This window comes from Camelus dromedarius, chromosome 15 (genome assembly GCF_036321535.1).
Source record: "Camelus dromedarius isolate mCamDro1 chromosome 15, mCamDro1.pat, whole genome shotgun sequence".
NCBI classification, from domain to species: Eukaryota; Metazoa; Chordata; class Mammalia; order Artiodactyla; family Camelidae; genus Camelus; species Camelus dromedarius.
In genome coordinates, this window is record NC_087450.1 from 22,865,127 (window position 1) to 22,877,549 (window position 12,423).

Here is a 12,423-nt window from a genome sequence, read left to right on the forward strand (position 1 = left end):
GTATCATCAAAGGCATTACTATAATCACATAACACAATGAAAGTAACAGTCATTATTTTTCACAGAAAAAAACACAACTATTTCTTCTAATAAAAAAAATAAGGGTTTATCTTGGCAAATAAATAAACCAATTCTAGATTCTACTTTATAGTGCAGAGGAAACAGCTATGTTTAATGAAACTGAACCTAATATAATCACAGGACCAGAAACTGATGAGTGTGTCATGATTTCATTGGATATTATGAATCAAAGTAACTCAAACATAGGATGACTGTTTCTCTTTCAACATTACCCAAGTGGAACTGGGTAGAATTTTGGAATCAAAGAGTTCTACACATATTCTTAAAAATAATTCTGCCAGAATATATCCGAAATTCAACTAGATACATTAACAGAATATTCAACTCATAGTCCTTAAACTATACTTCACTTATAATAAAAGTCTGGAGGTAAAATGCTGCAAGCATTATTTTAGTTGTCAGAGCTCTTTTTTTCTGCTTTGCTTAACTTAGCTCATATCCACTTGTCTGCTATTACCTTGTATGCTCAGGATGGCTACTGAATATGCAGGCATCATTTCCACAATCAAAGCAGTAAAAGAGTGAAGGTAGGTGCCTATCTATCACATCTGTCTCTTTTTTAGGAACATAACATTTCTTAAAGAAGACCCCTATCCCAAGAGATTATGCGAAGTCTCATTGGAGAGAATGGTTCACGTGGCTGGTGGTAGCAGAAAAGGAGTCTGGAAAATTGACTATCTGTCAAAGGGGTAGAACAACACTGTGATTGTCTTTGTCCAGCTGTGGTACATTATGTGGGGCTGGACACATTAAAGTTACATTCTACTGGAAGGAGGTAATGGATGTAGCAGCTAATGGGAAAGTGACTAAGAGTGCCTACAACACACAGCTCAAAATTACTTATTGAAAAATTAATACAGTATCTAATGATTTGGAGATATATTCTAGCCAAAATATCTAAATAGGTAGAAGTAGTCATTTCTTCTTGCCTTCTTTCCTTCCTTCCTTTCTTTTTGAGTAGATACTGGATATCACACACAGAGCAGTCCTCCATTAGCTTTCTGTAATGCCAGTCACTTCCTGAATCAGGTACTCTAGTACCTGCATATGGTTATCTGCTTACTTTCCAGCTCTGTTTCTTACCAGATGCTACAACGGTTACATCTGACTTTAGAACCCACTCACACTACGATGAAGTAAATGGGTATTTCTACATTTGCCAACACAGCCATATTTAAATTATGTTAGTAATAAAATACAAGAGATCACACATATAAGGGTTGTTAGTTATTGGGTCATGAAATAGGCTTAAGAGAAATCTAAGACAACTCTAATCTCAGATGGGAAGTTTTTAATCAAGCTTTCTTTTGGCTCTTATACCTTTTACTGTAACTGTGACCTACAAGAAAAGCTGAGTAACATGAATTTTGTACCTCACTTTCTTCTTCCTTGCATGTAATGCCAGCCCTAATGACTAAGAGGCAGGAAATAAGAAACCAACAGCTTATCTATTTTCCACATAGACAATATACCCTCTTAACAGCTGAGTTTACATCACACCAAAAATAAGTACTTTTTTTTTTTTTTACTTTTCTTGTGTTTGCTGACACATAAAAATTAATTTCATTATTTATCTGTGTAGACAATACACAAACACTAACTGAATATTATATTGTATTTTCTGAAAATTAAACAAAAATCCAGGTAAGTTTTGATCTCCCAAACTGGCCTGATAGGCAAATACCAACATTTCCTCAAAACTATAGTCACCTGCCTATATGTAAAGCAGAAATTTTCCTACTTTGAATATTTTCTGATGATGCAACACATTCTGTGCAATTCACAAGTGTTGAATCTGAAATACAAGAACACTGCAAATGTGCGAAAAACATTAAGCTTTTTGCTGTTGTTAAGAACGTAGAAACCAATCAGATGTCTACAGATGGCTTCTTTGTTATATAAAGAAATCATGCCAGAAACAATACAAAACCTCAGATCCAAAGGACTTCCCTCACATATTTATTTGTATAAAATATTTTACTCCCTTTACTATCACAGACATACTCTATAATAGAATCTTTGTTCACTTTAGGGACATAAAAACACAGCTTGGGGAAAATACAGTAGACTTTACATGCCCATGAGTTCAAGTTGCACAGAAAATTTAATTTTACTTAACTGCTCTGCTGCATTTTTTTGTTTGCATTGTTTACTAGTTCTAGGATCACTTGCTGATACACATATTTGTATATGTCTATATATTGTATATGTATGTATATATGTATATTTCCAGGTTTGGTAAATAGTTTTCCTCCAAGGAAAGTACTTTTTTGATTGGTCAGCAAAATCAACTATATTACTGCATTTAACTGAATCTACAGAATTTTGTGAAGTGGAAAGTTAAATCTTTATCTGGAATATCTGATTAGCCCAACTTTTTTCAGTTTCCAAAGTATCTTGTCAATATCTATCCTTATTTCTGGCTACATTAATTTAGTTAATAAACCAGTTGGTCAGCTTCCCTAGTTCTCTTTTGGGACATGATTTCCAGAATTTATTCCAGCTCTATCAGAAAGATAAAAGCTCCAACAGAAATGCTGTCCAGACTATACACAGAGTTATTTACTCAATTTTTCTGTTTGCTGAGTTAGGACTCATTGTTTTGCCTAATCTTTCTGCTTCTTGACAACTCCCTCCAAACTTTTCCTGACTTCTGACTTCTATGTACATCCAAACTCTTCCTAAGACCTATTTTTCTTCTAAGACAACCCCAGATTCTCTGGGCAGCAACCCACTCATTACAGTCTCTGGGACTCAACAGGTTCTCCATAACTTTCATTCTTTTACTTAGTGGGAGTCTGCCATAATTATCACAATATATTTGACTCAAAAACTTCTACTTCAGGCTTGTCTTTGTTATTTGAACAAACTCTAGACCTGCATGTCCAATGACTACCAGACATCTTTGTTTGGATTTCTATTAGGAATATCAAGCTTGACACTGGCAAAACAAAATTATACTCCGTATTTCATCTTCTTCACATAATTGTCCCCTCCTTCAGTCTTCATCACCTTAGTGCCTATCCTGTTGCTGAAGATAAAAATTTAGAAGTCATTATGTATTCCTTTCTTTCTCTCAGTCCTGGTATGACATTCTTCAGCAAGTCCTGTAAGGTCAAACTCCCAAAACGTTTCTTTATCTTCCCACCTCTTTCCACGCTTTCACTCTAATCCAAGTCAAAACCACCTATTCTGTGAGCACATGAACACCTTCTCACCTAGTCTCCTTGCTTCCTCTCTGATTCATCTTCAATTTATTCTTCACTTTATGCCCAGGATGGCCCCCATTCTTTTCGTGTAAATCAAACTATATACTCCCCTGGGTTAAAAGCTCTGAATGAAAAAATCTAAACTCATTGGCTTCAACTACAAGACCTGCTATGAGGAGACTTCTACTTACTGTTGTGCCATCTTCCCTTGCTATAATCCCATCACAGCCTCTCTTTCCCGTCCCTTAAACAGAAGATATTAACTCCCAGAGAGGGCTCCCCTGACCTTCCATGTACAATGTCTATCCCTTCACCCAAACAACACTTATAAATATTTGAATTTTCTTATTTGCTCCTCCTCCTTTGCCACAACCCAACTGTATACTCCATAAGACCAGAAAGTTGACTGTTTACTGCCTTGTTCCTAGTGTCTTGAATAGTCTCAGGTAAGAGAAGGTGCTCAGTAACAATACTGATGAAACATGAAAATCATATTTCAATCCCATACTTTACTTTGAACGTGTCATAGTTCAGTAACAAAAACATGGTATCTCAACCGATGCATTTTGTCTTGACAGCAGTCATTTACCAGTCCATGTGTATCAATAGTTCTCAGACTTCTCTTTATTTTATTACTGTCTGGAGCTTCTACAAAACACAGATGGCAGGCCTCAACCCCTAAGATGCTCATTTAATTGGTTTAGACTGTGCATCCATATTTTTTTAAAAGCATCCATAGGTGACCCTACTGTTCATCTATGGATGAGAACCTTTAATCTATAGTTATCAAGAGTTTTAAATACTTATACATCATATTTGTTAAAGAATGCCTAAAATGTCTCAAATAAATGGGTTTTAAACAATCATACAACCTAGCTCCAACTTGCTTCTACATAGCTGCCTTCCCTCAAAATTGTCATTTTAGGTCTATACATACCATTTCTTTTTGTTTACAGCAATCTTTAAGTGCTACAAATAACTGATTTATGATAATAATTCCTAGTTGGCACTGAGAATAGTGTCCCAAGATTTAATTGGTCATACCTGCTAGGTGAAACTTTGATCTACAACAGAATATTTTCTTGACAGAAAATCAATTTAAGTAATCTCTTTGTTAACTCTTTTTTTCTATCAATCCAACAAAAATACATTTAACAAATTCACCAAAAGTAGGAAATCTTAATTCTCTCATAATCATTAAGGAAATTAAATCCTTAGTAGAAACAAAGAAACCAATCAATCAAAATTCTCCACAAAGAAAACTCCAAAGCTGATGATTTCACAAAAAGTTCTACCAAACATTTATGAATAAATATCAATCTTACATAAACTCCTTCAAGAGACTAGAAAGAGAAAAGTCAACAACTTGTTGTACAACTTATGTATCTTGTTTGCAAAAATGGACAACCAACCACATGGTGAAAAAGAAACTATATTACACTTTGCAGTTTTTATTCTTGTAATTTGTATAATTATTCTCTTGAAGTTGATAACTCCAACACAGATATAAAATTGGAGAGATATAAATCCATAAATACAAATTTATATTATATATTATAACTATTTACTGAAAATTGGTACTGAATTACATAGTTTGAATAACCTTAGCCTTCAGCCTAAATATTGAATTGGCTTTATCTGTAAAAAACTGAAAATTTATATAAACAAACATTTTGCATTCTACTAAGTTACCAACTTTATGCATTTAAAATTATTTTAGTAAAAAATATTTATCTACCTGATAAGTTGACAGTGGCTACATGCGGACTTGTTAATCTTAAAAATAAATAAATGCCTACAGGAAGACACTAGTTATTTTTCATCTAAGTGTGTTGGAGTGTTAGTTTCTTGCCTATTCAATGATTTTTAATATCTCTCCTTTAAACAATACAATTGTGTCTCCAACTAACAATCCGAAAAAAACCTGCATTTTAGAAAAAAATTAATTTCCTAGCTACAGGAATGCAGAAACAGACATGCTACATTGCCATATTTACTTTTTTTCCCCCCACTACTCTCCTGTTATTGCAAAATAGCTATCCAACTTAAACTAAACTAGAATTAAAATAAAGCACCCCAGAGCTGAATCCCCATGTTGAGTTTCTGTCTCAGAGCCTGTTTTATAGCTGAGTTACAAACACTGAAGAAAATTTATAATGGAACCTAGGACAACCTCATTTTGTAATGGGAGGTAATGGTCACTGGCAATGAGAGAATATATTGTGCTCAGATGTCAGCCTCTTTACCCTTCTAAAATGGTGGGTTTGGAGTTCAAAAACCAAAGTCCATATATTTTATTTTCACACACCACTCTGTCATAACACAATATCGTTTCCTGCTGAGGTGGAAAAAGGTCTAGTTTAGTAGTAAAAAGGGGGTAGGCAGGAATTGTTACATAATTTATAGCTCTTCCTAAAAGTAAATTGAATGCTATTACCTACGAAGCACATAGAAAAGAGTAAGATAAAAGAGACTAATAGATCTGAGCATTATGCAAACTCAAAAGGCAAGAAATGAAAAATCTATAGTTCTCTATCTTTATATACGCAAAGTATATCACAGGCAAAATAAATATCACAGGCAAAGAATAATTTAAATACTTTTAAATTATCAGGATATTCCAGGTATAGGTAATTTGGTCAAATTCTAAACTGATACAACACATGATTTCTTATAATATAATTTTCTTGATAAAACACCAAAGTGCTATGCTACAGGCTAGGCAGAATTAAATGATTTTAATATTAAAAGACAAAAATATTGTAACATCTGTGATGTTCATTTCAATTATTATTGAACACCTGCCAAAAAATAGGCATTATCCTAAATCTATTAATCCAGGTTGTATATTTGAATCTAAATGTTTTCTCTCATATTATATAGTAACCAAATAATTTCATCATCTCTACTACAGCATTCAACTTCTTCTTCAAGCTCATTTTATGTTTTTTTAGACTTTAATTTCTTGGCATAGTTGTGCCATGGTTTTAAAATTTTCTATAATATAGTAGATGCAACAATTTTATACTTTTCCTAATGGTAATTATGGGAAATAAGTGAAAAAAATCTTCCCAGTATTCAACAAAACAATATTTCATAAAAATGAATTTCTAAATCCCCAAGCAATTAAAACTAATGATGTTTGACGCTGGTGGTTGAATTTATGTCTAATACGATAATAGTGTTGAATGGTCTCATTAGACTTGCCATCCAACATAATTGGGTTTAAAATATGTCTTTAACTTGACCAGGTCATTGATTTTGCACTGGACAATGGCTTTCTTTGACATTAAATCTTACCTCAGAATCCTTGTGAACATTTGGTTATGTTGTGAAATAAGCTTTAATTGTGTTGTAAAAGAAATCCTGCTTATTAACACACGGAGAAAAGCAGGGGGAAACATGCTATTTGTCAAAATTCCTTTTGGCTTCAGCTATGATACAACTGAAAGAGTGTAGATGGATTAGATTTTCAAATACTCTATATATCTTTATTCAATTTTTTTTTTCATTGGAGGAAGGAGAAATAGTGCTGAAATGAAGCTGAGTCCTGACTGGAGTCCTCTATCAGTACACTTAAAATGGCATAAATGCCTTCATTCACTTCAGCCCCTGGTGAAACCTGTGTAATGGAGACTTACTGATATCATACACATTTCGAAAACAGTTGATTTTGTCTCATTCTTATAATATATTCAATTTCTAGACATTAAAAATAGTTACTATTAACCCTACAAATTGAAATTAATATTAGGGTGCACAATACTTTATTTGCACAATTCTGATAATCCCATTTCTTTTTCTATTATATTCTAATAAGGTATATTTTTTAAATGATATATAACAAAGACATTTATTGTTCCAGTATCTAACTGCCTATAACCAATACCTATGTAAAATTATACTTTTGCATTTGTTATGTATGTTTACAGATTTATAAGATTTATTTTTGTTCTCTTATTTAAATGAATTGATCCACTTAACAAACATTCATTGAGCACACTGTGTATAAGGCACTACACACATAATATATGTGACCTATGGCCACATGAAACTTACATTCTAATAGTAGGGATGTAAATCAATTAAATTATCACAAGTATAAACACAGCAGTGAATGTTTTGCAGTAGAAGAGTTCACTGACACAGGTAATGCAGAAATAGGACCTCATCTTGGATGAGGAAATGACACTAAACCTGAGACCTGAAGGATACATTAACTAGATGAAGGTAGAGGGTACTTCACACATAGTACGACATTTGCAAGCTCTGAGACTAAAAGAAGCATAAAACTGTTTAGAAATTTTAAAAGGCCAAGGGTATTATAAACTATGGTAGGATTTTTCTTCTCCTTGTCCTAAAGGTAATTTAAGTATTGAGTATTATAATAATCAGTGGAGGAAAGACCGGTGCTGGCTTGCTGGCTACTTTTCACGTCAGGTAAAAAGACCCCCTTAAACTTGCACTCAGACTATTAACTAATTAATAGACGCCTCTGGGCATAAAATTGAGGAAGTGAGAATTATCACTAATTAGTCATATGAAGATTAGAGTCAAGAAGCTAGGAATATCCAGCAAAAACTTCTTGAACTTTGGCTACAGCAGATAGCCTCACAATCAAAGAAACACTGTGCCTCATCTATGGAGATCCTTTAACCCACTGAGAATATGTACCCTGGTCTCTGCTAACACCACTAAGACCAGCTTAAGGCAAGGTTATCTCTCCCTTGATTGGACAATGACCCAAAGTCTTGAGGACCATCAAGCTTTGAGACTACCTCTTTTATTTTCCTTGTCTTCCTTAAGATGTACTAGCTTCTGCCAGAGAGGGAGACTGTGAAGCCTGGTCTCATCTATGAGCAAGGTCCTTCCCACCCATCACTGACTCTCCTTTATGAGCCAAAAGATGAAGAAAGAAGGAGGAAAAAAGGTAAGCTTGCTTTCCTGAACTTTCATGTATGATTTCTTTATCTCCAGTTACCAATTAAAAGTAAAAGAATCTAAGAATAATCAAGAAACAGGTCTCAAACTTCAGTGAGTTTTCTGAACTGATTGCATAATCGGATTTGCATCTTGAAAAGATAGCTCAGACAGCAGGAAGTGGAAGAATTGGAAGAGAGCATGAGTGTATGCTGAGGGAACACTTAAGAGGCCGTAATAGTTGTTTGACAGCTTTGATTAGAGAAGGAGAGAGGTGGACAGGGAGAACATGTGTTTTATTTTGGATATTTTGAGTTTGGAATGGCTTTAAGCATCAGAGTGGAAATGCCAAGTAGGTAGTTGCTTGTATGAAGTTCAGAGAACAGTTTTGGAACAAATACGAGTTTGCAAGTCATTAGCATCCAGATGACCTCATTTTTTCAATACCATGGATTCATTCTCAATGCTATGTTAAGTGTTACAGATGAAGCAATTTTCCACTTTTAAAATGAAAAACTATGCGCATAAAAACATACAGACACAAATGCAAAAAGTAGCTCAGACACTAAAGCTGATTTCAAAAACCCACTGAAACAGACCTTCATTTGCCTTAATCTACAAGCTTTGGTCATTGTTAAACTAAGGGGAAAAAAGTGTTTATTTTCATAGTATTCAAAATATTAATAATAAAAAATGCTGATAGTAATTGAGCTTTGAAGAGAAAATCTGTGACTTTTAATTTAGAAGTACTAACATATTTTGGTTATTATTTAAAGCAAAGAGGGTCTGGGAAATGCCGGCTTATTTGTATTTTTCTTTAAAAAGGCATTCACTCTACTTTTAGCCAAATGCTTATCCACGTCATTATCAGATAATTGACTGGAGAGGAATTTTTATACGTAATGCCAATGAGTCTGCAGTACTTTGAAAATAACTTCTGTATAATTTTCTGTCTTCCATTTGTCTTTCAGAATGAGTGACCTACTTCCGCCAACACTGATTTTAGATATGTGAAATAAAATAAAAATAAAACCTGATAGTTGACATTACTACTTTGGCCTTAAGTGAGCTAATTTAAGATAATCGTAGTTGTATGGTATGCACACCATCATCTTTCATAGTCTTTTAAAACTATAAGACTGGAGGAATCTGTGATTAGTTTCTCTTCTCCTTAATCAATCTTTACGCTCTCTAAAAATTACTGTCTGCAAGCTATGCTGCAAAAGTCACCAAAGACTTGTGCTCCCTGGATCAATCTTTGAACATCATGATACATGGACTTATTTGCAAATATGGCTAGAGGCTTCTAGCATTAGCTTTCTCAGAAATCATTATTGCAGCATTAGCTGCCTGTGACTGAAGGTTATTGCAGCTGAAATGATTACTGACTTAATGAAATAAATCACTGGTGGAATCTTTGCATCCAACACACAAATCAGCCATTAACTGAAACACAAATGTTATCTGCTCACTTTAAGTTAGGAAACCTGCAACTCTTTAGGAAAAGAAGATGGTAGAATATAAATACAAGTATTTAATCAATTATTAAATCAAATAGATATTAAGACCCAGCCTTGCTAATAGTCAATGATGACTCAATCTGAAATACCAGAAATGATATTTCTATCTAAATAAAATAAAATGTCAATTTATTTTGAACTTCCCATTTATTTCCCGTGATTTCCTTAGAATTTCAGGCAAAATGATTCGTCTGGCCACATATTTGGCAAATGTGGAGGTTCTGTTTCCTGGTGCAGTGGCTTCAGGTGATCTGTATACCAAGGTGCCTGCCAACAGATGTGTAATCCAGGGGTTCCGGGGTGAGAAGCAAAAAGGACTCATTAATGGTTCACACCAACACTGCTAGATAGCCCAGCTAGGGATGTGTATATGTAGTTCTGCTTCTAAGGTATTTCAATTTAAAATGTGGATTGGCATGGGGGGGGGGTCCTTGAAATGCAATCTTGAATCACAAGTTTAGAGCTAAGGAAATGTATCAAGAGAAGAGTGGCAGGGAGAGATAAGCAGAAAATAGACAAGTTTTGTTAGCATGCATTCAGGACCCTCTGGAGCAAGGAGGCATGGAACCTGGGGGCTGCAACTGTTAACAGACAGTGGGTCTGGAAAATATCCTTTAAGACTGTCCAATTTCTTTTTGTCTAAACTGTGCTTATGATGACAATTTCCTTTTACTTTAAAACGATTTTTATTTCTTGCTTGGATCTTAGGATAACTACAGTATGGTAATTCAGACATGTATTTATTTGACTGATGTATATTAAGTAACTACTATATAACAGGAATTACAATTGATAAAAAGAAAGTCCCTGTCCTCAAGAAATTTCAATCTAGAAATGAAGAAGATAAACAAAGAATAATTTATGTAATTGGGATAAATGTGTATGTGTACACAGTGGGACCAGGGAATATAGGAGATCCCAGGATCATCTCAGAGAGGCTTTCCCAGAGGGCTGTTGCATGAGATTAAGAATATAGATCAAATACTTTTATATGCATATGAGAAACATTTCCTTTTAGAGCAAAATGATTTGCTTGTGGGCCTTAAGCCATTTAATTATCCATGGCCAGTTCACTGATCCTGATTTGCTATGAAGGGTGTGAAATTTGGGGCCTTGTTTTTTCCTTTGTGAGTTGTATTACTTACCTAGTGCTGTATAACAAATCACCCCAAACACAGACACTTAAAAAGTTATTACCTCACACATTTTCTGAGGGTCAGGAATCTGGGAAAGGCTCAAGTGGGTAGTTCTGGCTCAGAAGCTCTCATGAGTTTGTAGCCAAGCTAACAGGTAGGGCCATAGTTGGTTGGGGCTAGAGGATCTGTTTCTAAATCCACTCATGCGACTGTTAGCAGCAAAGTTTAGTTATACACCATATGGACCTTTTCAAAGGCTCACTCAGGATCTGGCAGATCACCTCCTCCAGACTGAGTGACCCAAGAGAGGAACTTAGCGAGCATGCCCAAGAGAGAAGCCACCATGCTTTAAAAATCTAATCTCAGAAATGACATAGCATCATCACTTCAGCTGTGCTATGTTGGTCACACAGACCAAAGCTGGTACAATGTGGGAGGGGATACACAAAGATGTGACTACCAAGAAGTGTAAACCACTGGGGACCATCTTGGAAGCTGGTTAACACATGAGTCAAATTAGATCTTTAATACCACCAAGCTCCAAAGTCTAATTTAAACAGTTTGTGATGTAGGAATATTCTGAAAACTTTTTATTTTAAAATTGAAAGGGTCTTTGAATATGATCTAGTTTTCATCAGTTTCAGATGAGAGGTAAGAACAAGTAAATATAGACTCATATTTAGTCTAAAACAGCACTTGTGTATTTTTGTCATTTACTTTCATCTATGCTTTAGTTATTTTTACTTTGCCTGCTCCAAAAAGAATTCCAGACACAACATTTATCCCAAAAAGCAACATTAGCAGTACTCCACTCGATGACCTCTTATTCCTCTGAGTACCTTAATAGTCAGACTTAATAGTCTGGCTGTGGAGATAAGAATTTGTTTTGTAAATGATAAATTCAAGAAAAATATATATATAAAGGAAGGATTTGACTATTAAAACAAAAAGTCCCAGTTGCAAACCTGGAAACCATCATTTGGAAAGATTCAGAATAAGCCAATTCTGTTTAGTTTGTTGCACTTTATGGTATTTTTAGAGATCTTTCTGGGTTTTTTGGTTTCTGGGTTTTTGGTAAGACCTATAAGCATATTTCTGTAGACTGACAAAAAAGTATTATTAAGAAAGCATTTAAGAAGGAGACTACAGATACATAATATGGTCTCATGATTATATTGTTAATTGATAATGTAATTCATTACATTTTTGAGTATTTTTAATAAAAGTAAATATAAAGAAAATTAAATTAGGATTTTTAAAAATCATAAGCTCCATTAGAACAAGATATATTTATATTTCAAAGGCATTTACATAAAATAACAATGCTCTGAATTATTTTAAAGTTAGGTATTAATTACAAATGTCTAGTTCTATTTATTATTCTAAGTGCTGGGCAATTTTAGCAGTTTTTGAGCAAATGAAATTTACTGAAATCCCTGCTTCACTAAGTCATTTTAAAACATTACATTTCGGAGCCCATTTCCTCCTGCAGGTTTTTGAGATTTGTGGTAAATGTTCAATCTTGCATACTATTTTATTGCTGCAATCTATGAAGCC

At 34.2% G+C, this 12,423-nt stretch overlaps 2 long non-coding RNA genes across 3 annotated transcripts in view; one reads left to right on the forward strand and one right to left on the reverse strand.

The window, feature by feature from the left end:
• The window catches only part of LOC105097232 (uncharacterized), a 474,053-nt gene extending 464,584 nt beyond the window's left edge, over positions 1–9,469 (forward strand). The window contains exons 5-6 of the long non-coding RNA XR_837910.3: positions 8,097–8,220; positions 9,182–9,469. This is a non-coding gene — a long non-coding RNA (uncharacterized LOC105097232). The remainder of the gene's footprint in view (positions 1–8,096; positions 8,221–9,181) is intronic.
• The window catches only part of LOC116157488 (uncharacterized), a 264,959-nt gene that overhangs the window by 25,097 nt on the left and 227,439 nt on the right, over positions 1–12,423 (reverse strand). The window lies entirely within an intron of this gene.